Here is a 27,979-nt window from a genome sequence, read left to right as displayed (position 1 = left end):
TTTCCGTCATCTTCAAGCAACTAGGGTTTCGAATATCCTGTCCACTTCTTAGTTTCTACTCGGCGATTACAATCGGCGACAGTTGTGAGACGCCTTGAAAGTGCCATAGATCTTATCTACTTCGGTGACGAGCAACCTTAAGCGGTATATCCTTTATAAAATTATTAATTTTTATTATTGATAAATGCTTGTTAAAATTATTTTTTTCATTTTTTATTTTTTTCGATCATGTCTTTATTGATTAGTTTTCATCATTGATTTTGTTTTTGATTAATATATGAAAACATATCTAATTTATATTCGTATTCGGATAAGAAAATACGAATATGTTTAATATCTGATTCATATCTGTATCTATTTATAACAAATATGGATGTGCTTAATATTTGATTCATATCCGAATCCATTTAGAATAGGTATGAATATTAATTTTGATATCCATTTAATATTTGTATTTGTATCCGTATTCATAAAATTATATTGATACAAATATGGATATATCGATCCGTATTTAATCTATTTTCAGTCCTAATGGTCATGCATGGATGTTGTGTTTCTATTACATTTAGTCATAAGATTTGGATATAAAAAAAAAGTGGCACATTTACCTAGATGCTGCATGGGACGCGGCTTGGATTCGGAGGTCCGAGGGTCAGGTTTTGCTCTTCTCTTTTTTTTTCTTGCAATTATAACATTTGCCATTGTCTTGGTAAATGTTTGGTGGGCTACAACCGGGGCTGGGTCCAATTCTTCTAGATTTTGCCTTTTTTTCACCCCTTTCCCTCTCGGCCTCTCCCAATCAATTGGGATCGGGTTTGTCTATAGTCATAAATAAGGGGATAAAATAACAACTAATAGTTGTTGTCTCTTAGACTTAACCAAAGGCCACCAAGGTCTTCATCTAGCAATAAATTCCTCCCATCCATAGCCGGTTCATAGATTAAAAGACAGGAATAGCACGAAATTAAGGCTGCAAATAGGTTGGATTGACCCGACCCAACCTGACCTGAATTAAGGCTGCACGTTTAAGTTTTTTTTTCCTTTGTGATTGCCTTCTATTGGACTGGTTTTTAGATCATCACTCCGTCATAGCCTTGGCCCAAGGGTCGGTCGGCTGCTGGAGATGACACAAAACAAGCAAGTGCGAATATACCAAACTTTGTTCCTTTAGGCTGTTTCTAGACTTCTAGTAGGCTTTGAACTTTTTTCATCAAAAAAAATTAAAAAAAAGTGGGCTTTGAATTCTAAAATTTTGGTTTTATCGTGACTTGAACATTTTTTTCTTAATCTAACAGCTGAGTCTTTACGTTTTGGTTGCTACGAAATTTTAGAAATGGGAAAACTAAAATGATAACAAGGAAAATTATAAATTTAGGAAATTTAAAATCAGACATAAATGATGTCTATGAATCTCACTACCTGGCCAATTATTATTTCCCTATAAAATCTATCTTATAATTTAGATAGAAAATGTTGAATTATTAACTATTGCGTTGATGTTATATAACATCCAAACACATCCTTAGTTTCTAAGAAAGCCCGCACACGTTACGTTCTAAATTTATTTTAAAAAAAACTAAGAATGCATTTGGACAAGGTATAGTATTAATGCATTCGTGTTAGTTAATTTTTTAAGTAATGCCCACCACATTCAAATGAACACATGACATAGAAAATTGACCAATAAGATTCTCTAAGGACCTATCTAATTTATAGAAAATGGGATAATTTTTTATTGAAAAGTATCCTTAAACTTTAAAATAGGATAGGGCAAAAATTTTTTCTTTATATCTAATTTATAGAAAATGGGATAAATTTTTATTCAAAAGTATCCTTAAACTATAAAATGGAATAGGGCAAAAAAAAAATTCTTCACCAAGGACATAATAAGTATTTTACATAATTTTTTCAGAAAAATAAATGCTCAACTAAACATAAGTTACTCTATAATGTATCATTTTCTCGTAATCAACGAAACACAAAAACTATTATTTCAAACACCGTATATATATGGATTAGCTTCTCAAAAAAAATATTTTAGGAAGAAAAACTTTTTCTCATGAATCAAATAAGTCCTGCAACTTTGGCTTTGGGCGGCTACAGAATAAAAGAGTAACGCACTCGACCTTATCATGTTCATTTAATACCAACAGCGCGCCACGGATATCTACCAAAAAAATAGCTACCATAGGTTATGCGCCTGAATGGATGTCCAAAATGGTGACCACTAACGAAAATTTGACCAACCTCTCTCCTTATATTTGCGGCACCACAGCTCACCATCAACCAACCAGTCAAGGTGCCTCTAAGCTTCATGGAGCATTCCGCTACTAAGATCCTCCTCTCCCTCTCTTTGATGGCTCTCCTCTTCTCGGCTCTCATCATTTCTCCATCTCACTCAAGGGAGATCCCAGGCTGCAGTCACCCAAGTACAGGTATATATCTATTCATCCTCTCAATTCCTCTAGTTACAGTCTTCGGTAGAAGTTCTCCTTTTTGATAGGAAGAATTATGGCATGAGATATGTGGGGCGATTTTTTCATGTAGGTGGAGATGCTGCAGTGAGCTCACGAGGGCTTGTGAGGATGGCTAGGGAGGCTAAGCTCACGCCACCTTCACCTGCTGCCAATAAAAGGAACCCTGGTAGCCCTCGTGGTTGAGGCATCGAGCTTCTTCCTCATGGCTTTACGTGTCCTTGGAATATCTACCTCATGGTTTCGCTTATTGCCACCATGCTATCTTTTGTCTCTTTATCTCTTCTGAATATGAAAGTCTGAAGTTGGAGGCTTTTGTCTTATAAAAGGATATTAATTTGGGGTGTAATTATTGTTGTGAACTTGATATATGGAATAGATTAACAGGGAAATAGATTCAGCATATGAAACAACAGTGATCTCTTTCCCACTCGTAAATCCTATTATGGTTTGTAAGATATAATAATCGATAAATCATAACCATAACCAACATGTCCTAACCAAACTACTTCAATTCTCTATCCTATCTGACTTCAACTGTATGTCTTCCAGCTTGAACTTTGACCTAATTAAATGAGCTATTCTCGAGGTGAACCCCGGTCTATACTTATTCTATGAGCTGATTACCATGTGTGCATATCAGCTTTCTTGCTGTGCCCTAAAACATGGCTGCTCTGCTCAGTCTCTTATTACATGAACCTGGCTAGTTCATTTGCGGCCCTGTGCAATAACATGAATTGGTTCTCACAATTAGGTGATCCCTGGTGAGGCTTTGGCTGCAACCAGGGAAACAACATCATGATACTACTTGCAATTAATTGCCCTCGTCTTTTTGGTATCTCTCATGTAGACCCAGGTCCCTTGAATTTATGAAACAGAACGAGGAAATCATTTCCAGGTTCTTGGTTTGCCATAAAAAGAAGGGTCAACAGGCCCTGGCTTCTAAATTTTGGTCAACAAGGGAGTGAAAGCGTGTTTACCAGCTTGAATCATGGAACAACCAACTCAACTCAACAGCTGGGAAGAAGAAGTATATCTGGACGAAGATCTAATCTCTAATCCACATCATAAGAGTCTAAAATACGATGACCTGTCTTCCAAGATTAGCATAAACCTAACCTTCTCTTTGATATAGTACTAGCATTTAGAGGGTTCGGGTTTGAATCTGAAATTGTAAGGTTTGGACCAAAATTGGACCCACTCAGCTATAGGCAATAGATCAGGTAGGGTGCAGTTAAAGGTTTAGCCTTAGTATTAGGGGCGAATTTAATATTTTTGTTAACACTATCTTAGTAGAAGCACAACGAAGTCGAGCAACATTCTACGATGATTGCATATCCAACATTCAGCATAGGAAATCTTCAATTGAGACCTTCTGATTGAGTACTTTGTAAGCTTCTGTGTGACACAGAAAGCATAACTTCTTATCACAGGCAATGCCTGAAGAACTCAAAATAAAACCCTCTATAGGGCCTATAAGAGAAACCTCTTCTTTATCATTCGCTTGAAGTATATTTAGATGGATGTAGACGAGGGATATAAGACCTAGCATGATAGTGCAATCACTTTAAAATCCGCGCTCTCATGGACTCAATCAAAACCCTTTACAGCTTAAAAACATCTTTCAAATGGGGAAAAGAAGAAATTAGTCAACCTTGTATTTGGAAATGGCAGGCTAGGTTTGCCACAGACTTGGCCAAAGAGAAGAGTAGAGAAGAGGAGAATGAATATGGTGATGACCGTTAGAGATGAAGGCTTCATCTCGAAAAAACTTGGGTCTTTGGGTGATGGATAGTCTTCCTTGTTCTTCAAAACTTGTAGCAACCGCATGAGCCATTTATAGATTTAGAAATGGGGTATGGTGATTGAAGGCATGTTACTTGCAACAATTGTATAGCACTAAGTGTAGCTAATTATACTTGGATTAGTTTAGATGGTAAATACAAGTCCCCGTTGTCAAATCAATATTAGGTATTGACTCCCCCTTTAGATTCTTTGGATGTAGACTAGGTTTCCTTAGCACCCAAATTTAATTTTAGCCCCATTTTGGATTAGAATAGACTCTTCGATAATTCAAATTGACTTATTTTTAAATGGGAGGTTTGTTATACAATTGATGGAGATTTGGTATTGTTGGGGGAATGCGGTTTTCCCCCCAGAACAAAGTAACCTCGTCGCTAGAAGGCCGCAGGACTGCCGACCTTAGACGACCGAGGTCGGCGTCCGACCTCGAAACGTTCGACCCGGAGAATTTCCGACCTCGGAGGCCCGTCCTCGTCGCCCACCTACCATGGTTGTACCCTTCCGAAGTCCGGCCGAGGGCCATATCCTGCCACTGCCCCAGCATTTATTACGCATGATCTCTGCAAACCCACAGTTCACTCAACAATTAATGCACATCTCCGGCTTACTCAACAATTAATGTGCATGGCTCCTATTATCTACGGATCCTCGGCTCTCCATGGCAAATCAGCTTAGCAGGGTCCTGTCGGCCGTGACAAGTCTCTGACCCCGGCCTCACCTCCGACATCAATGTAATGATTCACCCGATCGCGCGCCAGCTCAAGTCGTACGACGGCCTCACCTCCGACATCAATGCAATGATTCACCTGATCGTGTGCCAGTCCAAACAACGTGCCGAGTCGTACGACGGTCTCGCCCTATCACATCACAGGTAATCCGACCCCCCTATAAAAAGGGACCCTTGCTTCCCAAGGGGGGTTGGACACGCGCAACTGAGAAAAACTTACTTCCCTCCTTCCTTTAAACGAAGTTTTCCCCCTCTGACTTAAACATCGGAGGGCCGGCGCCGGAAAACCCGGCCACCGGCTTTTCTGCAGGCACCCCGACGGAGGACGCCGCTCACCAACGGATCGTCGCCCACCTGTGCCCACCGACCGCTCCCCCTCCTCAACCGACGACCGCCCCCGGGTCCAATTTCCAGCAACAGGTGTATTTACATGGTGGAAGATATACTAATATATGTATACAAAAGAGACATGGTGTAAGGATTTATAGTATACTATTCCAATACTAAATCCAGATCTACCGTCACTAGTGCCACTCCATTTATCATGCTGTGTTTCATTCTTATAGCCATCTCAATTTATTTAGACAATTAATGTACCCCTATTATACATAAATATACTCTCTACTTAGATCTATTCTTAATTTAAGGGAGAGAAATAATAAAAGTGAACCTCTCAAATTTGAGATTGTATTTATCTAACAATATCAAAAATAAATAAAAAAATAAATCTTTAGTCAAATCAAACAGTATATTTATTTGTACCATCTCTCATGTTATTACATGTGCCAAATTTTGAGACCTCAGATGTTGTTTTATGCTTGTTATATCTTTCTACACTATAAAAACTTGCTAGTTGACAATGGAACATCATATCTTTTAATATTTTGTTTGGCTACATGGAATGGCATTTCAATTTTCGAATCATGTGGAAAAACCTTTGCTGTTGTTATATAAGGTTTTTTATTCATTTTTTATTTTTTTGATATGTTTGAATACCTCTATTTGTAGGAACCTCCTAAATTCTTTGTTGCACATGTCCATATTATTTTATTTAATTTTCTATCACTCTGTCTTGAATTAATTTAGTTTCCGTTTCCAACTTTTTTTAATGTACTTTTTCTCCATCTAACTTTGAGAGCTTTCTCATATAATTGATTCAACATTATCAAGACTCGCTTGACCGTATTTTCTTAGTACTTTGTCTCTATTATTATCCAACATGGTACTAGAACTTGTTCTAGCCTACTCCCCAAGAATACTTATAAAATTCACTGTCCTAATACTTGTATTTGTTTTAAACCTATCCCTATATTACTTTTATGAATTGTAAGAATAAAATCTTGACATTCCTAAATTATATTTCTTTTTTTTGGCGACCAATTAATTAGGTTTCTTTGATAAATATTTCTTTACTAAAATTGTCATTCAAATTTTTTTACAAATAACATTTCTATCTTTCTTTAGCAGGATTCTAAATAATTTAAAAAACTTGTTTTTGGGTATCCATATTTTTCCTAGTTATACACTAATATTTTGATATATTTAACAAGGATTATGCTGATTTAAAGTTTTGCTAGCTACCACAAGTAAAAAGCTTAAAAATAACATCCTCTTTTAGGACCCATCAAGCAAATATTAATCTATAACCTACGCTTTAAATTTGAATCATCATGCCTCAAAAAAAGCCCCAGGTTTAGTCCAGCCAAATAGGGGCACAAGTCGGTTTGGTTTGACTCGAAGCCAACTAATTCTTTAATAATACCGTTGGTGGATCTCCTTCTTTTTCTCTTTAAAAAACTTTAAGTTCAGCATTTAACCTAGATTGAATTGCTTCTTCATTATTAGATTCGATGTACTCTCTTTATTTCTTGAATATTATAAGGGCGGCAAGCGGCTTTCATAGCTCAGTTGGTTAGAGCACCCGTTTAGTAAGCGGGAGGTCTTGAGTTCGAATCTCAATGAAAGCATCTATTTCTCTGGTCCAAATCAGCTCTAGTACCTTCTGACTTCCATACCTTTGCACCCTTAAGGGCCCCCTCTTTCCTTTTTTTCAAAGCTCAGGCACGACTTCGATGACGTGTTTATTGGAGACGCTCGCACCCTTAAGGCCCCCTCTCTCTTTTTTTCTTAGCTCGGTCACGACTTCGATGACGTGTCTATTGGAGACGCTCGCACCCTTAGGGCCCCCTCACTTTGTAAGAGAATAATTTAAAAAAAAAGGCCGGACATTAGCCCGGCAGAAGATTATGGGGCCAACCGGTATCCTTCTTTATATTATCCCTCGCAGCTGCTTGTCGGATGCGTTGACTCTTTGGTCACCGCACCTTCGCCTACGCATCCAATCAGTCATAATCACATACATCATCAATTTGAAAAAAAGAATATATATATATATATATATATATATATATATATATATATTATCAGTTCTAATTTATATATATATATATATATATATATATATTTATATCAGTTCTATTTTTTAAAAAAAAAATATAATTTATGAAAATATAATTTTTTAAATAAATTTGATAAACGTACTTTCGCTTTTAATTAATTTATTTATTTTTCTTTTTCTTTTGGTCCTGGTTTTGATATTGGCATGAAAGGGTGAATTCCGCCGAGCTACCGTATTCAAAAGCCTCAAAGGGAGTCACACAGATGTTGTCTCAAATGCAAGGAATATGCATTGCATACATTAGAGATACAAAAGAAAATTGGAATGTATAGAAAAATATATAATGGAGAACCACGTGGAAATTACAAATACGCCAATTAATTTATAAGGATAGTATAGATTCAATCTCTCTCTCTCTCTCTCTCTCTCTCTCCCTCTCTCTCTCTCTCTTCTTTTTTCTTTTTTCTTTTTTTCTTTTTGCTTGCTTGCTTGCTTAAGAAAGAGAAGGAAAAAGGGGGGGTGAGGAGAACCTCACCCGTGTAGCAACCTCCACTGGCCTTCTTTCTGCTGGAGAATGATCGATACGGACAGATAAATTTTACTCATATCCTCTTCACTCGTGAAGAAGTCCCACCACATAGTAGCTCCTTTCACACGTCACACCAGCACTACCTAAATAAACGGCAGACCAGATCGTGACTTCACCGGACAAACTAAGTGGGTGGCATTCGATCTCCGCATTTAATCGATGCCCATGTGTTTCGAATTTGCACCATTCCAATGGAATCAAAGCCCCATTTTCATCATGTTACTACCCCGATGGTTTCAGTCTTTTGGAACTCGTAAATCTTATTGCAATGTGAGGCGGTCCAACTTCCAGGACCAATTCCTGATCCAATTAAACCCATGGAGCAACCTTCATGAGCCGTCACGGGAGCAGACCCATCAATCTCGTCCTGCGCGCCAACGTAGCGGGGAAAGAGTGGGTACACCAGGAAACGAGGAACGCAGCAGCGATCCCCACCGTTGGTGGGGGCGAGCGCCGGCCCACGGGAACGGCGCAGATGGTCTCCCGGTGGGGGCCTTAGCGTGCGCCTCCCGTCCGAACCCCGAGGCCTTCGCGCCGCGCCGTGTCGCGCCTCCGCCAGGCAGGCCCGGGACACGCGTCGCGCATCCAGAGGCGCAGTTGCACGGGAGGGCGTTCCGAGTGCCCAATGATTGGACTATTCTATTTATTCCCCCACAATCCCCTCTCCTCGGGGATTAGAACAAGGTTATTGTAATGGCGAGAAAATTGGCCCTTTTTGACGTGACCGATGCGTGCCCATGACGTAAACGTGGGCGAGGTATAATAAATAGGCTTTTCCAACGGTGGATTACGAGAGAAATCTGGGGGCTTAATCCAAGAATTGTACTAGAAATCAGTAAAGCATGGGTGGTGGGGGCTTTCTTGGGTTGGTGGTGGTGCTCAAGAAGTCTTCCCACAAGGATAGAATCTCTTATTTTGACCACTAGTCCATGCTTCTCTTTTTATATTTCCTCAGATTTGGACTTGTCCTCTCTGGTTGGCCGTTTTTGCTCTGCTCCTAAACCTTGCCCTGGGTGGTGCCTAAGAGGGTAGGAAGAATCCTAGGGCATATATGCCGCTAAGCTTCCATAATCTTGTCTCTGTCTTCTCTCTCTATATATATATATTCGTTAGATCTCTTGAGGGTTTCAAATTGTCAATGATGTACATAGGTGCTGCCATCAAAGTCCTAGTTTAGAGCCTACCAGTAAGTGTGCTTGAATAGCTATGTTTCCGGGAATTAACATCGTTAAGTTTCTAAGTGCTTGCAGCTGGATAATCCTACGGTTTGGGAGGAACGAATCTAAAAAAGTTTAACTTTTATTCTTGGAAAATGATTGGTTTGGATTGCTGGAATTGGAGACTCATCTTTTGATTCTTTTTTTTTTTGTTGCATATTCTTAGTCCCAAGAGGTCCATCTATATTGCTAAATCTACTAGATAATATAGGAGGCCTAACTTTCTCTTCAAATAAGAGACAAGGGAGATAACCGAGCGCAAGCATCTGCTGTGACAAAAGACATACTTAGCAGCAGCCAAAACTGTTGATAAAAATATCAAAAGACATCCATAAAACTATCTTTTCTTGATGAAAACCTTTTTCATGATCAGGATCTTTTTAGCCTAGCATATATTGACAATTGCAGAAAACCTTTTAATCGATGGTCGATAAAAGAGAGTTAACAGTTATATATTATTTTGTTATTTTTTAGATGAGTAAGGAAATTCAGCTCTAAATGGCATTTATTCTTATTTGATCAGCAATTAAAATTTTCTGAAGTAATTATGAGATATCAATTTCTGCATCAACTCTGTCTTCTACTATGTTACCTCATTCTTTCCAAATTAAACAAAAGTTATGGCAAAAATTTCCAAAAACAGTAAACTTTGCTGATATTTCACGGATGTTAACAACAACAAAATGAGATCAATTAGTGGGTACCATATATAAAAATTACACACTCTGAAAGTTGCGATGTGGGAATCAGTCTCGTAAATGACCATCATTTTGTGAACCTCATTCAAACTATTCAAAGTGATCAGAATGATCCACGATAGATCGAGTAATTCTCCTAATTCAAATATATTTTAGTTATTATTGAAAAGTATTATCTTTACCGTATAAGAAAAGGAAGAGGAAGGGAAAGGCAAAAGGGATTGTTTTCTCGGGTGTATTTCAAGTGGTTGTCAAATACTTCTGCCATATGGCTTATGTAGGTAAGACATGAAGCTTCAACGAAACCGTATCAAGATTAACTAAAGTGAAAAATCTTAAAGCTCATCAGTTGCCTTGGTGCACAACAAAGCACCATCAATTTGTCTCCACTGAACCAACTCTTAAAAAAACCAACCCACACCTGATTACTCACTCATTACTCAATAATATCAATGTGTTAACTTCAAGTGAGACATGCCACAAATCGGCAGCTTGTAGCAGCACGGAAAAGGCGACCAAATCCAGCTGAAATCAGTCAACACAACAAGAGGCCAGTCCACCCTCCCTTTTCCCTTTCCATTACTGGCCTATTATTTTATTTCCCCCATAAAAAAAAAATACTTCCCCACATACGTATGAAGACTCTCACCTCGACGCGCTTTGAAATCCGAGCAAGTGCGTTTTGCATTTCCCACGAACATGCCCCCCAGGAATCCCTTAAAAATCCACGCACTATTGTCCAAAAAAAATGGGCCTCTCTTCCCCCACCCATTTATAAATACTACCCTACTTGTCACCTACTTCCTTCCCCATTACACCAATCTCTTCTTTCCTTTGTAACCTTCCTCTCTTCACACTTTACCTACTTAAACTTTTCTCTTCTTCTTTCCAAGGCCTTTTCCTACAAAGCTTTTTCTTCTTCTCTTCATGGAAGCCACGGTCTTCTGGCGGAAGTTGAGAGACGCCGGGGGTGGCCACAGATGTTGCCACCAGAGGAGGGCTTCTTCTTTGGGTATATGCGCCAACTCTGAACGCTAATGAAGAGAAAACAAAGAGAAAGCAACAACAACCGAAAAAAAAAAAAAAAAGACTTTGCAGTCGCCCTCTCCTCTGCGCTACTTCGGATTCCAAGTAAGCCTGGAGAGTGACATTGTACTGCGGGGAATTGAGGGTTCATGGTCCGATTATCTTGGTATCTTCTCTCTGTGTGTGTGTGTGTGTGTTTTTTCTTTTTGTATGAGTATGTGTTTGGGGGTCTATGTACTTTCTTCTTCTTCTTTTTTTGTCTCTCTCTCTCTCTCTCTCTCTCTCTCTCTAAATTATGGTGAACATGGGTTGTAAGGGATGCATTCGTAGTCTAAGGATGGGGGTTATTTGGGAGGGATATGGTGCTGGGAATGCATCACTTACACTTGTCATGTAATTCTCCTTCTAAAGCCTTCTTCAAATCTTTACCTTAATATATTTGAGTACTAGTGGACTAAGATGCCGCCTTCTTCTTCTTCTTTTTTTTTTTTTCTTTAAAAGAATGATTCATACGACTCTACTATGAACACATCCAAAAAAAATTAGAAAGCAATATATTTTGAAATGCTCTAGGCAGCTCTTTTTTTTGTACCACCAAATTAAATAATTGGCCATATATGAAGCCACCTAATCTACAGCTCCGTTAGCCTCTTTGTATACATGTTTGATTTAATACGTCACGCCATCAATGACTATAGTGTGAATGTCCATTCTCATCTTCTTCTGGCTCAAATCTCACATCCAGGGCACGCAAACGAAGCAGGAGGTGATGCTTAGATTCACCGCCAATAACTTTCAGGATCTAACCAATAACTATAGCCGAGTTGCTTTTGAGCATAATTGCTATGGCCTGTAGTATCGTAGAGTGTGGCCTAACACTGTTCATGCTCTCCTCAACTTAACCTCCAACACTGAGGCGTCAAATATTTGATATCCATCGGCAGCAACTATTTTAAAATTCAAGCCCCATTGAATTATGCTTTGTGTGATTTCTGCAGCATTGAGTTACTTCCTGAAATGATGGACTAAGATGCCTTGTCTTACAGGGTGTTTGCTTGTGTTTTGGTGTTGGATTGGCTTTGAAATCCACTGAATTGGGCTGTCAGTGCTGGGGCGGGGAATATTCAGCAAGTTATCGTAGATTTGGCAGGCCCCTTTGGGCTTCATTAATTTCTTCTTTTATGCTGCTTTAATGGGGGAGACAGTGTGGAGTGGACCGTACCTTGACCTTGGAACGAGGGAGGATGTCCTATCCCTGTCTTTGCGCGTTTTATCCGTGTGGGATCTGGGCTGTGGTGTCTGAGCCTGCGTGCGTGACTACGTCCTCTTCAAAACGAGGGAAGTGGAGTCTGACATACACTGCCAAATGGTCGCAAGTACCTGTGGACAGCTTTAGCTTTAGCTTTAAGCATCAATTGCTGACAATCTATTCGAAACAATGATGCTTTTTTAGCTAAGGTCAGAATTTTTTCGCCTTCTGAATCCCAGGTAATCATGCTTCGTTTTGAACAAACACTGGATAATCCCAGATAATTATGCTTATTATTTTGAGCACGCAGCAATTGTTGAATGTTGAATTGGCAAATCATTCTCCTCCACAATGAGGGTTGTCCTTTGATTTGTCACAGAGATGGCAAATCCCTTGCATGTTGATTAGAACTTCATTTTGGATGAAGGTTATGTCAGATCAAGTCGGCATCAAGTATAGAACTTGAAAGGTGACTTGCTTTTGTGCATGGCTCACTTCAATTTTTGAGTGTAATTGTGAAAGTCCATTTCAAAATTGAGCATCCTATGGTTATGATCCTGTGCTTCAGAAATGTGAAAGCAAGATGGACAGCGCATGAAACTAGTCCATGAATTCACAACACATGGAGTTATTAAGAGCATATTAGTAATTTGGTCAGATTAGGTCGCCAATCCATCCAACATTTTAATTGCTCCTTAAGTCAGATGGCGAAGAGCTTGAGTTGGTGGATTTGTTACGCTAGCCAACAATCTGATGATTGATTTTTGTGAAACCCAATTAGAATTGTTTAGATTGAGAAATCCTTGAACGGAGCTCATAGGTGTTAGGATAATGCTTTCTTCTACGCAACATCAATGTTCTTTTTGAAGATTTTTAAACTATGTATGAGAACTTGATTGAACATGTATTTAGTCCTACATTAATTATTTATTAGGTAGATCTTGAGTACTTACAGAATCAAAAAAATCAAAATAATACCTTCCGGCTAACTATTTTAGATGAGGTCTTAGGTTATTACAAATGGTATCAGAGCAGACCTAGTCTATGACCAATATGGATTGAGGGACATTACAGCACGAGCTTATTGAGCCTGACCATGGTCCGATTGTGGTGCTTGTGATTAGATTTGAATGAATTTAGACCCTTCGCCTAACGAAAATGTTAGGGCTTAAACGGAAGGAGTTTATGTGAACCCGTGTTGGCATGTATTTAGTCCCACATCGGTTATTCACTGAGTAGATCTTCAATATTTATATAAGATCAAAAAAATTTAAATAATATTTTTTTAACTAGTCATTTTGAGTGAAGTCCTGAATTGTTACACTATGCATTATATTATGTCTGTTTTCTAATCGAACAATTCTTTAGAGATGAATGTTTTGAAAAAAAAACTAGCATCGCACTATCATGTCTCCTTGCTGTTGCAAGGCGAAGATTTTTTTTTTTTTTTTGGCGAAAAGGGAGGGAGAGCCCACCCTAAATTTTTTTAAAAAATAAAAAGTGTACAAAAAAAAGGGAAAGAGAAAAAAGAGGGAAAAAAAAACTCCTACTTCCATCCATATGACAATTAAGAAAATAAATTTGAAGTCATAACATGCATGAAAAAATCTATAAATCTTCTCGACAACCACACCACAGCTTCCTCATTCTTTTTCCTCTCTTCTTGTTTCCATAAAATGTAAACAAGAATGGAGGGTGGAGAGGATTGGTAAAGCAAGAGAAGCTATATATCTGAGGAAGAGAAAAGTGAAAAGGCCCAAGAAATAGGGTAAAAGTGGATTCCAATTTCCTCCACCTACTTCCCGTCTCTCTCTGAACAGCTGGGGTACGCTGCAAAGACAAGATGTCATGGAAGCAAGCAGAGGAAACCATCCGTTGCCACCCATTGCTTTGAGGGATTCCCTGCAACGCACTGTTGCATGGTCGGCAATGTGGCTCGCTGTACTGCCAAAAAAGTGTACGCTTCCACAACAGTGAGAACCAGAACCTGCTGATTGGACCATTCAATTCTCTCTTGGCCCACTCTTCATCCTTCTTTTGCTACCCTTCTAACTTGCATAAATAGAGCTGATTTACCAACCAAGTTTTTCCCTCCTCAGTCAAAAAGTTAAACCTGTCTATTGTATTTAATTTATCAATCAATTTATAGGGATCCGTGCGAGGATCTTTTTAGTCTGTACAATTAGTCCAGATTAATTGGATTTATGATACATATGAATAAATTTGAATTCTTAATTTCATGAGGACGTTACGATTTAAACAGCAGCATGATGCGAGAATTCGTACGATACGCACTGGATAGATTTTAGATATTTATACGGGACTAAGAATTACAAATAATACCTTCTAGTTGTTTTTTTAATAAGGTCTGGGTTATTACACAATCTTCATTAAGCTAAGTAATGGCAATCCAGCTTTGCGTAACTTTGGCATGATAGTAGAAACTAGTGGAGTAATTTCGTTCCATCTCTAAGATTAAGGGTCGACATGCTCGGTCATAATGCATGAACAAGTGAATGATACTTCCATAAATCCATTCTTTGAGTGATCCAATAAAAAGATTAGGAGAAGTCCATGTGTAAGACTAGCTATTCTTGACATGACCTGCAAGCTTAGCTTGGACCAACGGAGAGCTGGCAGATTTGGATGGGCATAATCAAGTTCTAATTGAGAGATTTGATCTGACTGATCCAAAATGGCCCGATTATTAATCAAGTAGGCTTGACACAAACTTTGGTCAGTTGAATGGTATCAAAGTTTAATCCCCACGCATGGTAAGGAACATAAAATAAAATCTATCATGTTAACCGGCATATTACTTCACCCGTGACCACCACATTCCTTCTTTTATAATATATTCTACTCCAAATGCTAATCCAAATCTGAAGTTCTACTTAATTATATATTCATGAAACAAGGTGTGGATGCAAAACATAAAAAGATTATTCCTGGAGTAGCATTGTAGCAGCATGGAAGATCAATCTTGCCAATGGTTTTTCAGTAATACCGGTGGATCACCGGGTTCGAACCCGGGTTCAAACCTTGGACCTCTTCCAATCAAAGAGAGATGCCAATTAGCTAAACTAAAGCCATAGGAACTAAAAAGTTCACATAGCATTATTTAGTATGATAATAATGAGCTTGCTTATCCTAGCAATTAGCGTATGGACACTGGAGGCCATCTGTTTTGCTTTAGAACAATGACAGGAGACTTGGAACTTATCTTCCCTCAACATAATTTAATGTCAAGACTCAAGAGGCTGCTTATTTGCTCATATGGATACAACCTTCTGACCACCTAATAGAGTCGATAAAGATGATTATTTTCTCCAAAAAAGGATGAAAAGGATTACTGAAAATTATAAACTTACATCAGGTGAATGAATACAAGCTGGAAGGTTTCCTCCAGGTACAATTGTGCAGGTTGTGGAGTCTGCTATGGTAAAATCTTCAATAAATTTTTGGGGTCACACCTTGCTCTCAGTTTTTGTCAACCTTTTGATGAATCATTTTAATCTAATAAACATTAAATGATATTTCCTCTTGGAATGTAATGCACCAAACAACACCCAAGCAGGTGAAACATTCTCAATCCTATATACAATGAAAATACTCACAAAAGCTTAAGATTTCATCCTTCAAACACAAATTGAATGCAGTAGAGGGGAGGGAGCAATAATTAATGTTTTATCAGATATATATTTCTTAGATCAACCCTCTTTTATCTCTCCCCATTAATAATACATGTACACAGAGCAACTCGGTCTCTCTCTCTTGGGTCCATGGCTCTAACTTCGGCATGGGGACGATGCATTTGGTGGAAAGCGTTTCCATGGATTCGCCGCAGGAGAGGGAGGCGGGTCACTAACTCTTCCTCCTAAAGCCCTCGCCTTCGCATCTGTAGAAGAAGAAAAAACAAAGAACACAAGCAATCTCTCATTAGAAAAAGAGAGAGAGAGAGAGAGAGAGCTGTAAAATTCTACCCTCCAAAGTTGCTAAACAAGCTAATCAAACTGACCTCCATCAAAAAACCTTCCTTCCATGGTGTGCAAGGAAGCAACTAAGACCAGCAAGACAATTAAACCGGCCAAGGAAGGGTTCTCCATCCACTTCTTCAGTTGATCTATGAATTGTTAGGGATGCCACCAACCATGTCTCAATATAAGCTGTCAGTCTTCTATAATAAATCAGACAAAAAAAATAGTTTCTAGAAATGAGAGACATAAGTCCCACCATATCATATATCATTAAGTAAGTGATGATAGAATTTATTGGTTTATTACATGGTTTGGTGAAGGGCCTCACTCCTCTGTTTGAAATGTGTGGCCTTTATATGCACGCATGCAAGCAACCTTGAGCTCCAAGATATGAGAAGATGAGGAGAATCAGGGAAAAATATTTAAGTAGGCTAATGAAGGAAGATCAGGTAGACACCTCAATGGGGAAGAATGATATAAATATACCTGCATGCAACTTCCCTACTTTTTCTTTTGACATGAACACTCCAAGTTCGCTTTCTTCTGATGGTGACACAGGTTAATTAGACTTCTGAAAGCACTAATCACCAATGGAGTTATCAATCAGTAGTTCCCAGGTATTCATCATCGACCAAATGTTCATGCTACTGTTGTAAATTAGCTCATGGTGGGTAAATGGCTTGTCAATCAAGGAGAAATATTAACAATGAAAGAAGCAGCATAAAGACTTCATGTCTGACTCTCGACCAATTTGACCAACTCGGTCTGCTAGCCTATCCTTCATCAAATCAAAGAGAGGTTTTTTATTTCGTTAAGGACCGATAGTTCCATGCAATCCAATAGAATTCACAAGAACCTAGGCTAGGCAAGGCCCATTTCACCAGATCTCTTTAAAGTAGGCCGGGCCGAATCCTATAGGAAGGGAAAAAAATAACTTCCCCAGTTTTTTTTTTTTTTTCCCACCTCACAAAAATGGACCAAAGGAGGTCTAGTTGACATGGGCTGGGCCATAATCTGTGCACATCCTTGCGAAGATATTTGCTGGATGGATCAGGCCCAATTCCTACATAATCCAATTCTGCAGGAATATTTAAATAGGCCCTAAGAGGGAAGTTTTGTGTCATCCAAATAGACACACTAGATATCTCATGAAACAGCGAACGCCTGCTAAAGCCCTATCTCTATCATATAAGCATACACACAAATACATCTGCATGCATGCACTCACTCATATACTCTCCAATCGAATAGATACAAGAATGTGATATTTTCATGTGAGAAAGTTCGCCACAATTATCATATAGATTGAGGACTCGTTGCCCTTGGGTTTTTGGGTTAAGTCAGAATTTTTTGCTAACAAAATCCAAACTATGGTTTCGCTTTTAGTTGACCTTGCCGAGCTGATTGGAAATACCAGAAAATTTATGAGGCATAATCAAAAAATGCACTTTTTGTATCCTGCTCTTGGAATAACCCTCTTCATCTAAATGTTAGGGTTTCATTCTTTTTAAATAATTGGGATTAATTCCATACCTAATATTTCTTTTTCTTTCGTTCTTAATATTACTGTTTTCGTCTAAGTTTACTATTAGGGGTTCTTTGAATTTGGAATTCACTTTTGAAATGCCAACAATTGCTAGCGCAATTGGTTTGCACTAATCACCCCAAAGAGCTTTCCCCTCAGGAGGTTGTCGTTTCAAGAGATGAATGATGGTCTTAAAATCTGCCACCAAGCTTTGTAGCAATTTTGTCACAGAAGAGTATGGTATTGGTGCTGTTAAGATGGATTGAACCGATCAGTATCAACAAGAATTGGTATGTATTGTTTATAAGCAAAGGATATGGACCGTTTTAAAAGAAAACCTGTCACAAATATATAATAATACCATTTTTGCAATAACTGCCGCATGCTCATAAAAAACTCTTCCTATAAGTATGCAAAATATCTCAACATGATATCATATACAAATAGCAGAATAAATTTAAATAATAATGTTCAAATTCTAATTAAATAACAAAATTAAAAGTCTTGCAAAACTAATAATATTTTAAAATTTTGAATCGACTCTAAAATAAAATCTAGTCTAAAATAAAGATGTATGTAAAAATATTTTCTCTAATCGCTCTCTCCTATAATAAATCTCCAAGTCAAGCTAATTCTACAGATCTATAAAAATAATATAAAATCATATAATGAGCTAAACAACCAAATAAGCAATGTGCATTTTAGTTAGATAAATCAAAAAATAAATAATAGTAATAATAATAATATGCTGAAATTAAGCATGCAAAGTATACTAATTTAAAACTAATCGATATACTCTTCGGTCATTTCAAATTCAAATTTTGTTCATAAATCAATTTCTTTCAAAACATTGAAATCATCTCAATAGTCATAAATTATGACCACATTTATACGTTGTGGCTGGGCCGAAATATGAGCTCATCAAATTGCCAACGTGTAACCCCCACTAATAAGATATCAATATGCCAATGTATAACCCTTACTGACAGGATATTGATATGCCAACGTATAACCCCTACTGGTAGTGTATCGATATGCAAACATATAACCTCTACTGGCAAGGTATTGATGTGCCAACATATAACTCCCTTTAGCAGGGTGTTGATATACTAGCGTATAACTTCTACTAGTAGGATATCAACATGTAGTTTGGCTGCGAATTCAAATTTATTTCGAAGCAAAACTTTTTTCAAAGCATATTCAGTGTTTCAAATTGTAAGATACATAAAATTATATGACATTGAAATAAATCGAACACAATCCATATAGAAACCAATACGTTCAATCAAGAATCATATAATTTTTTAGAAAGAAGCACATATAATAATAAAACCCTATGTGTCAAGTTCATAAAGCAAGAATAATTTATATTTATAATTTACCAATAAATCTAGAAAAAGAGTTACATTACTTACCTTACAAACACAATCCAACTAAGAGATCCAATTAATCCAGAAAATTCATCTCGAAGCTTAATATTCAAAAGTTATATTTTTTTATTAAAATTTCATCATAATTATTAAAAAATAAAAACTTCAATTCTAATATTCTCATAGGGCTAACCAAGCGGAAGTGTCCGACATCCCGATCGGTCTAATTAAGGAAAAATTCATCTGATTATGCTCGAATTAGAGCATAGATGGTTCAACAAAGATCAGGAGGACCAAATCTAGCTGTCTAATAAGGGCTAGGGTGGGGGTTGACATACCGCTCGAAAATCATGGATCAAGGCTCTTTACCAATGCCGACAAAAAGTCACTAAGAGACGTCCTTAATGGGTCAAACAATCCTAGAGAAAATAAAGAGAGATAATTTAGGTAGACAGAGAAATAAGAGAGAGAAAAAAGGGGCAAGAGAGAGAAAACAAGCTTCTCCCTCTAACCAAAAAAGAGGAAGGGAAGAGGGTGGCTGCGGATGGTGCCCAGAGTCAGGGGATCCACAGCTGGCCAACAAGTGGCAGACGGCGACAAATTGCCGATGGTGCAAAATCCATCTAAAACTAGAGTTTCAACCCTTTAAACTGTGGAATCCACAAAACCCAGGTGGTCCGAGTTCCGGCCATGGCTTCTTGCCACCACGAGGGACCGAAGGTAGGCCCTGGCGATGAGCACGTATGGTGGGAGCAGCTAGGATCGAGAAGAAACAGGGTCGATCAATCAAAATAGGAGAAATAGGGCTGTGCCCCTTTTTGGCCGAGGTTTGCATTAGACTAGTTTGCAAAAGATATTACATGGATATTGATGCAGATGACAAACAACACATAGTTTTGGGAGTTAGATTACAATATCTTACAATTATAAAAAAAAGGTTCGTTTTGTAAACATGATGAGATCTTTGTACCGGTGTGTAGTTTTGTAAGCATGATGAGATGGCGCTCCCTCTTGGGTTCTTTTTATTAAAGCAAATCATTCCTTGTGGAGATGCGTTGGGATGGGAATAGAACATTCCCTGCAGATGATGGAATTTTTCATATTATGCCAAAACATGATATATAAGGACTCTATTAAATTCTTCCTTGCGGATTACATATGCTTCTCGGTTCTGCATGGCAATCGTTTCGTAGTTGATAGGTACGTGCCACCTGTTTAAATGTAAGTGAGATAAAAATGGAGTGAAAGCTTGAGATCCTTATAGCTCCTCCACGGGATAACTATTCCGCGCATCCTCATCAGCACTGTCTACATCCTTTGATTTTTTTTGCAGCTGCTTAGGCTCGTTTAATGCATGTGAATATAAAAACTCAGAATACATGGAATCCACAAGAAAAACACCATGAGAACCATCTGGGGATTGTTGACATGCACAATTTCAAGAGGAAATGAGCATCCTGCACAAATGTCGAGTCAGAGGAAGCACCAGAGTGCAGCAGATAACGATTATTTTGATATATATAATATATCTACAATTAATAAGATAACGGTATGCGTTACAATATGATAATAAATATAGTTGCTATGCTGAATGCAATATGTTCTCAGCTCTCATCATATTCGTTTATTCTATATATAACTCAAAAACTCCAAAGATTGAATCTGTTAGGCTCTAACATGTTCCTGAGTCTATGGCAAATTTTTGTTTGTTATAAACTCAATCTCCTCTCACGGGAGGTGGAGCAGCTACCGCCGTTATGGGACTTACAGCACCGGTCGGCGGTGGTGGTGGGTTGAGTCCGGGTCTTTCAAACAGCATCCTCTCTTCAGTGTTCATAAAACCTAGAATATAAAGAAACAAAAGGCATCAAAATCTAGATAAATATAATGGTTGTCATAAACAAGGATAATTATATGCAAAGTACCTAAATACCAACTTACGAGTTCCATTAGCCAACTCAGATTTCATTGCAAAGAAGATGGCTATCAGTACCATAAGGTACAGGATGATGGAAGATGGTCTCATCATGTTCTTGACAAATGCGTTCATGGATGCATTGCTCCGCTACTTAAATAATGTTCTGAATGTTGTCACTCAAATGTCCCTTTGGACAACTTTGTCGCAGCCACAAAGGTCTCCATCATCACATTTCTTCCAAGTCTCTACATCACAAACTCTTGACCAACTGGTTAATTAAATCTTCGTTTAAAGAGCACAATGCTAAAACTGAATGCTGCTTCTGTGGTCATAGAGAAATCCATGCTTCACAAGAACACTGGCAACTGGGACTTGGAGCCTGGACTTGAATTGCCAGTGCATGCAAGTTGCCGAAAAACGAACAGAGTTCCGCATCAAAGCCAGCCTTCAGCGTAGACGAGACGTATTAGGGCCAATATTTCTAAAATTTAGTGGCTTGACGGTCCACATATATGACCAAGACCTCAATAAAATGAAATTCAGTGATAAACACAATGCTGTATAGCGTGAATCCCGCCGATGAACATGGAGACATATCACAGTCTTTCAAATAACAAATTTGGAGGCATTTTCCAAGAAAAGGAAAGGCAACCCACCTGAATTCAAAACTCGAAGGGTGTCAACTTGTGTAGTTGGTAAGATCATTGAAATTTGATGCCAATGCATGAAAAGTCTCGCTCTGAGTCAATTTTAGATGGATTTTCTCCCATCCTAGTTCTAAAAAATAATTAAAAAAAGAAATAAAAGAAGGGAAAAAAAAAGGACTAGCAAAGGCTCAAACCAAAAAAATCTTAACAAGCAACAACCACATACGAGCTTATGTTTGAAAGCCTGTAATAAACCAACTTAACTTCTTCCAGAAGACTTCCCACATTTTTTTATTTTGATGAAAAATCTTTTTCATTCCGATAGAGTACTAGGCAAGGCTTTGAGAGATAATGCCAAGTATTTAATAAATATACGGGCATTCCTTTCTTTTCAAATCAACCAACATGCAGCAACAACTAACTGTTACCAAGGTTATAATTAATACAAGGAACCCTTTTTTTTTTGTATCAGTGGCAACTTAATGTATAAGATAATGTGCAACTCACCTGCATGTAGGCATAGTATAGCCTTACCAACTCTACAAACCCCAGTTAGTCAAGATGCACCGATGGAAGGTTCTATATGGAACCACACATGTTCTGGAAATCAAAACATAAAATGCCGAAGTTTTTCATTTCTTTTGCCTTTTTTTGTTTTTCTCTTTGACTATTTCTACTTTTGATGTCTTCATAGAATTGTCCCACCAGGTTACCACGACAGCAGAAGCACAACCTTCAAACTATTTAAAACACTGATGTGAGCTAAATCTGGTAGATACATTTCCAATGGCCTCATGGACCTTCCTTTCACTTCTTTGACAAAAGGAGTTCTTCATAAAACCATGAATATGGAACTTGTCCATGGTGATGGGCTCAACCTGTTCAAAGGATAGCAAACAATGAAATCAGCAATACTTATATAAAGTTCACAAGTTCCTCAAATTATTCTAAGGTTCTGTATTCTCCACGTATTATTTGCCAACAACATAATGATACCTTAAGTAAATTTATTTATAAAAAACATCTAATCTTTACTTGCATTTTTCATGTCCTCCTTGTCCTCTAGCAATAATCATTACTTCGGATGAAAGGCATACATCCAAAGACTACTCCCTTCTCTCACGCTCCGGCAAGACAAATATGGTTCCATCCACCTTGTTTTCACAACCCCTTTGGTCTGTTCTGGAAGGCCACCATCTGGTTTAACAACAATGCTACCCTCCCAAAACCTGGTCCAACACCTCCTTTGTAAATGCTGCCATAGGAACGACCATTTATAAAGAGAGAAGATAAAAGAAAAGAAAAGAAAATAAACTAACAGAAAATACAAAACTAAATTTGTGCAAGTGAAAAAAAGGAAAATACACAGAAAATAGAAACATAATTGAACAGAAAAGAAATATCAAAGTGCATTTCAAAAAGAAAAATGCTCTCACACAAAGAAGTTCCCTTGGACGAACATCATGTTCTGCAAAGCAAACCAATTGCCTCATCCTGTTATCCACAACAAAAAAAAAAACTACAAAACCAGTTTACACAACTAAAAAATAACATGAACAAAATAAATTAAAAGAAAAATTCAATAAATAAAAACTAGTAATAGGAATGAAAGAAAATAAATAAATAAATAAAACTGAATTTGTGAGATACTGAAAATAAAGATAAAAATAAACAGAAAATAAAAACAAAATTGAATAAAAAAGAAAATATAAAACTCAAAATGAAAATTGTCATAGGGAACCATTATCAAACAAGAAGTTCCCTTGGATGACATGGCACTAAAATGACACATTATTATTCGACCAATCTCTCGTGAATTAGACTAGCTCCTGTTTGAATCCCAAACATCCCTTATACCATGTGGCACAAGAAATATTTTGCCGACGAGCAGCCACCCACAGAGCACTGTTATTTCCAAAAAAAGGAAGATAAAAGCAAAAATGAAATTTCAAACAGATATACAAAACCATTGATATATTCACCATAAAATAAAAGGAAAAACTGAATATATAGAAAAATGATATGTCCAAAAAAAACACAATAATGAATTTATAAAAGTGAAAATTTAAAATAGAAACTAGATTACCAGCAAAATTGAATGAAAGGCACACACGAAACTGAATTTTCGAAAAAGAAAAGCTACAAAATGACATCCTCTCAAAGCATGGCACATCATTATTTGACCAACCCCAACTGAATTGTAACAGCCCTGTGAATCGCATCAATCTCCTCTACATGTAGAGCGAGGAATTTTGTGAAAGGTGTCATCCATTGCATCAATCTTTCAAAATCCAAAAAAAAAATAAAAATAGAATTATAGAACTAACAATTCATAACTAAATACTGTGAATATGAAAAAGATAATAAGATACAAATAAGAAAAAGATAAAGAAAAGAAAAGACAAAACCAAATTTGTGATATAAAAATAAAGGACAAATAAAAAGAAAATAGAAACAAAATAGAACACAAAGGAAACATAAAACCGTAGTTTTAGAAAAAGAAGTATTATATGGCACCAATATATCCCACAAATGATTCCTAGTGCCAACATGGCACAAGCATTATTTGACCAACCACTCTTGAATCCCATTGGCCTGCAATAAATCGCACCTATCCCCTCTAGCACACGGCAAGAGGAAACTTTTGTGGATGAATGGCCCCCTGAATCATCACTTTTTCATTAAATAAAATGAAACAAAATACCATACAAAAAATAAAACAAAACAAACTGAAAACTACACATATAGAAACAGAAAATAGATTGAAAGAAAATAAGCTGAACTTTGCCAGGGTAAAAATAATAACAGAAAATAACAGAAAAGGCAAACAAAATAAAAAAATATAAAACCAAATATTAAAAAAGACAAATGCTAGGGCACCTCTCTATGACACAAAAGTGCCAGGATGGAACTGGCATGGCATGTTGTTATTTGAACAACCCCTCATAAATGACATCTATTCCCTTCTACCAAATGGCATGAGGAAAAGTAATTATTCTTTCAAAAATTAAAAAGAAAAAGTAATTCCAAACAAATATGGAACCGGAAAAGTAAATGTGTAGATATAACCCAAATACAAAACTAAGAAAATAATATAAACAAAATAAAGCAATAATAGATGAGAAAAATAAAAGAAAAATGAAACAAAAAGAAAAAGAAAATCAATATGTGAAAAGATAATGAAGATGGAAACCAAACAGAAATAGAAAAGATTAAAAAAATAAAAGACTTAATTTTTGATATAAAACATGTTATATGGCACTATTTTGTCACACAAAAATTTTCCCATGCCAACCCACTATTCGCTGTGGCACTGTCATACTTGAACGCCCCTTATAAATCAGACCAATCCCCTCTGCCATGTGGTCCAAGAAACTTTTTGCATGACTGGAGGTGCTAATATTAGTCTTACTCTTTCAAGAAATAAAAAAATGAATATAAGTACATAAAACTAAAACTAATAAAATCCACCCTGCAAAACTACATAACAGAGATTTAAAGAAAGAAAAAAAGGGAAAACTGAATGCACAGGAATGGATAAAAACAAAAAGTTAAAAAATAATGCTAATCCGGTTCTGCAAAAGTAAAATAGAGAAGAGCATAAAAAACTAAAAATAATAATTAAAAAAGAATAAAATACAGAAAACACAGAAAAAATAAACAAAAGATAGAAATACAAACCAAGAAACACAAATTCAAATGAAGAAAAACATATATAGAAATTAGACGACAGAAAGTGCGACACATACTAAAAATTAAAAACAAAATAAAGATACATACATCATTTTTCTACCGTCTTTCCATCCCTAGTCCGAAAACAGATTGTTTTGCTAAACAAAAAAAGAAAGGAGAGAGATTACTCCGGTAATAAAATTCCAAGATTGTTAATTGGTTCTAGACAGAGGAGCAAGAAGATAATAATTGTAGTACTTGGGATTTTACAAGAGAAGTTAAAATGGAAAATGAAGTCATTGTTTTTTCATCTTATTCAACTTAACATGTTTCTTCCCGTTAGAAAGTGAACAACAGCTGAAGTAAGAGAGGTGCCTTTATGAAATATACATTTATATATGTGGAGCTTGGTGTCCAATAGCAAGGAGTTTGCACTATAATAACAATGATACAGATAGACATTGTCTCTATTAGATATGGAACTAGGAGATCTAAGGTGATAGCCCCTGGAAACCCTAACTCATGCACCACAATATCCATAATATCCATGAACAGACCCATGATTTGACAATATAACTTAAGTCAAAGATTATTGAAACTTATGGAGGCCCAAAAAAGTATGGTCATTGCATATAGAAAGAGTTGGGGTCTAACAGAGGCTGCAAAAGGAGATGGAAAATGAAGGAAGAGGGCAGAGAGAGAGAGAGAGATTCCAATTGGCCAAGGAGGTGGCAGGTGAGAGGCCTATTAGACAGATCATCATTAGAGATATTCTCAGTGTGCAAGCAAAACAGATTTATGAACCTATATTCAGATAGATCAACAAGCCATCAAATTGACATATAATCAAATTGCATAATTTATGTGCACTACACATGCTAAATAACATATAATCAGATCATAAGACTGAAGCCATTGATAAAATTATCACTTCTTACTCATGAATCACTATGTGCTGAGCCCAAATTGGTTTTCTCGATAGAATTTGTGGCAGGTGGATTCTTAAATCTTCAATTTTATAAAACATCGTATCGTTTATATCTTTAAATATATTTGATATCTCTTATACTTTGTTTTTAACATCTTTCTCCTTTTCTACATCTAAGAAGTATAGTTCATTACATGACACTGTGTGGTAGTTCATATCAACAGGAATCCAAAATATAACTTCATCAACACTTAGACATATTTTAAAAAAAAAGGATATGACATCAAATAATTAGATAAATCAAATTAATAAAGCAAAACTATAAGATCTTGGAACTTCCAAGAACCAAAAGCTTTAAAGAAAAAGCAATTATGCATTACCAATTTTTTCTGGAGAAAATTAAAAAAAGAAAAAAGCTACCAGCCTTCTGTTCTAATAACTAGGTCACTTGTAAAATAAATAAACAACATGAAAAAACAGATCAAGATTATTTGCCGCAGAATGCAACTGGCAATTAAAGAAGTATCTGCAAGGGAACATGCGATCAAATAATAGACAAGATGATCAATTGTACAAAACAACTGATAATTAAAGAAGTATCTGCAAGGTAACATCTGATCAAATATTATACATATGCGCCAAAAAACACCCAATGGTACATAGCACAAAGCTTCCTTATAAAATAGCACTGCAATTAGGTTACATTAACATATTTTACCCCCAAAATCAAATATCCCTAGATTCATCCTTAGTTCACAATATAAATCAAATCAATGTTTTCCATCGGGAAAAAAAAATCTCAGCCAGAAAGCGCATCGTTTTGAGTACTACGGCGATATCCGAAGTAACTAAACAGAAATTTATGAAATGCACTATATTACAAGACATTTTATCAAGACGCCCACAGCCTTAATAAGAATCTAAAATTCCAAATACCTTTCATCGAATGTCCGGACAAAACGGTTAAACTCCTAAAATCTTGGAATCCGAGCATCTAAAACTACAAAGAAAAGATCTTGACAAGTTGATTACACTCACCGACAAGTGGTGTCCACAATCCTCGCCCCAAATAGTCTCGATCTTTGAAGAACTCTGCCCAAGAACCCTTGGATCCATCGAAGAAGCAAGAATCACCGAGAAAGAAAGGAAAAGAAAGAGGGAGAGAGAAAGAGATACTTTATTCTGGTGGTATTGGTAGTTGGGTTCTCCCGTGCTTGGGGTACTTCGGACACCCAGTTTTGCGATGAGGTGAAAGGCTTGAAGCGAAGCGGAGGAGAGAGCGACGTGTGGAGGTGGCGCCACCGAGACGGAGAGGGGATCGCGACCACCGACAGCAATGGCGGTGGAAGAGGAGAGCGGATGCCATCTAGGGTTTTGCCCGCCCCTCAGCGTCTCGCTCCAACGTTCGACTCGGCCATTGGGACTGCCTCGTCTTAGATAGTGTGCGGTGTAGTTGCCGACTCTAGGAGGAGAAACCACCGACTGACCTTTTCCTAATTTTTTTTATTCGTTATTTATATATGAATCGTATCGAGGATATTCCTATGATCCTAAGCAAACGACGAAATTAAATATTTTTTAACTGTTCAGTAAATTCGGCAACGGTTGTCGACTTTTCTTTCTTTCTTTTTTCCTTTTCTTTTCTTTTTTGTTTTTTGTTTTTTGTTTTTTTGTTTTGCAGGAGCAGCCATTGTATGAAACAAGAGTATATTTGCAAAAAGAAAATAAGGTACAAATGTCTCACATGCAAATGTCTAGTCA

At 37.1% G+C, this 27,979-nt stretch overlaps 3 long non-coding RNA genes and 1 other non-coding gene across 5 annotated transcripts; 2 read left to right on the top strand and 2 right to left on the bottom strand.

Annotated features, from left to right (window-relative positions):
• The first annotated feature begins 2,253 nt into the window (after positions 1–2,253).
• LOC113463252 lies at positions 2,254–2,887 on the top strand. Its single transcript, XR_003387174.2, has 2 exons — positions 2,254–2,435; positions 2,548–2,887. It is a non-coding gene; the product is annotated as an uncharacterized LOC113463252 (long non-coding RNA).
• Positions 2,888–6,897: 4,010 nt separating this feature from the next.
• Positions 6,898–6,971, top strand: TRNAT-AGU. The gene has a single exon. It is a non-coding gene; the product is annotated as a tRNA-Thr (tRNA).
• Positions 6,972–15,732: 8,761 nt separating this feature from the next.
• Positions 15,733–16,465, bottom strand: LOC108511576. The gene is made up of 2 exons (XR_001879901.2): positions 16,200–16,465; positions 15,733–16,079 (listed from the first exon to the last, which is right to left on the bottom strand). It is a non-coding gene; the product is annotated as an uncharacterized LOC108511576 (long non-coding RNA).
• A 4,079-nt stretch (positions 16,466–20,544) lies between these two features.
• LOC103715153 lies at positions 20,545–27,686 on the bottom strand. Of its 2 annotated transcripts, XR_005514002.1 has the most exons (4): positions 27,257–27,686; positions 22,126–22,496; positions 20,995–21,627; positions 20,545–20,895 (listed from the first exon to the last, which is right to left on the bottom strand). It is a non-coding gene; the product is annotated as an uncharacterized LOC103715153 (long non-coding RNA). The 2 variants fall into 2 exon arrangements; XR_605333.3 differs by having other exon boundaries at positions 20,995–22,496.
• Positions 27,687–27,979: the final 293 nt, after the last annotated feature.

This window comes from Phoenix dactylifera, chromosome 11, assembly GCF_009389715.1.
Source record: "Phoenix dactylifera cultivar Barhee BC4 chromosome 11, palm_55x_up_171113_PBpolish2nd_filt_p, whole genome shotgun sequence".
NCBI classification, from domain to species: Eukaryota; Viridiplantae; Streptophyta; class Magnoliopsida; order Arecales; family Arecaceae; genus Phoenix; species Phoenix dactylifera.
This window is presented reverse-complemented; position numbering and strand designations above follow the sequence as displayed.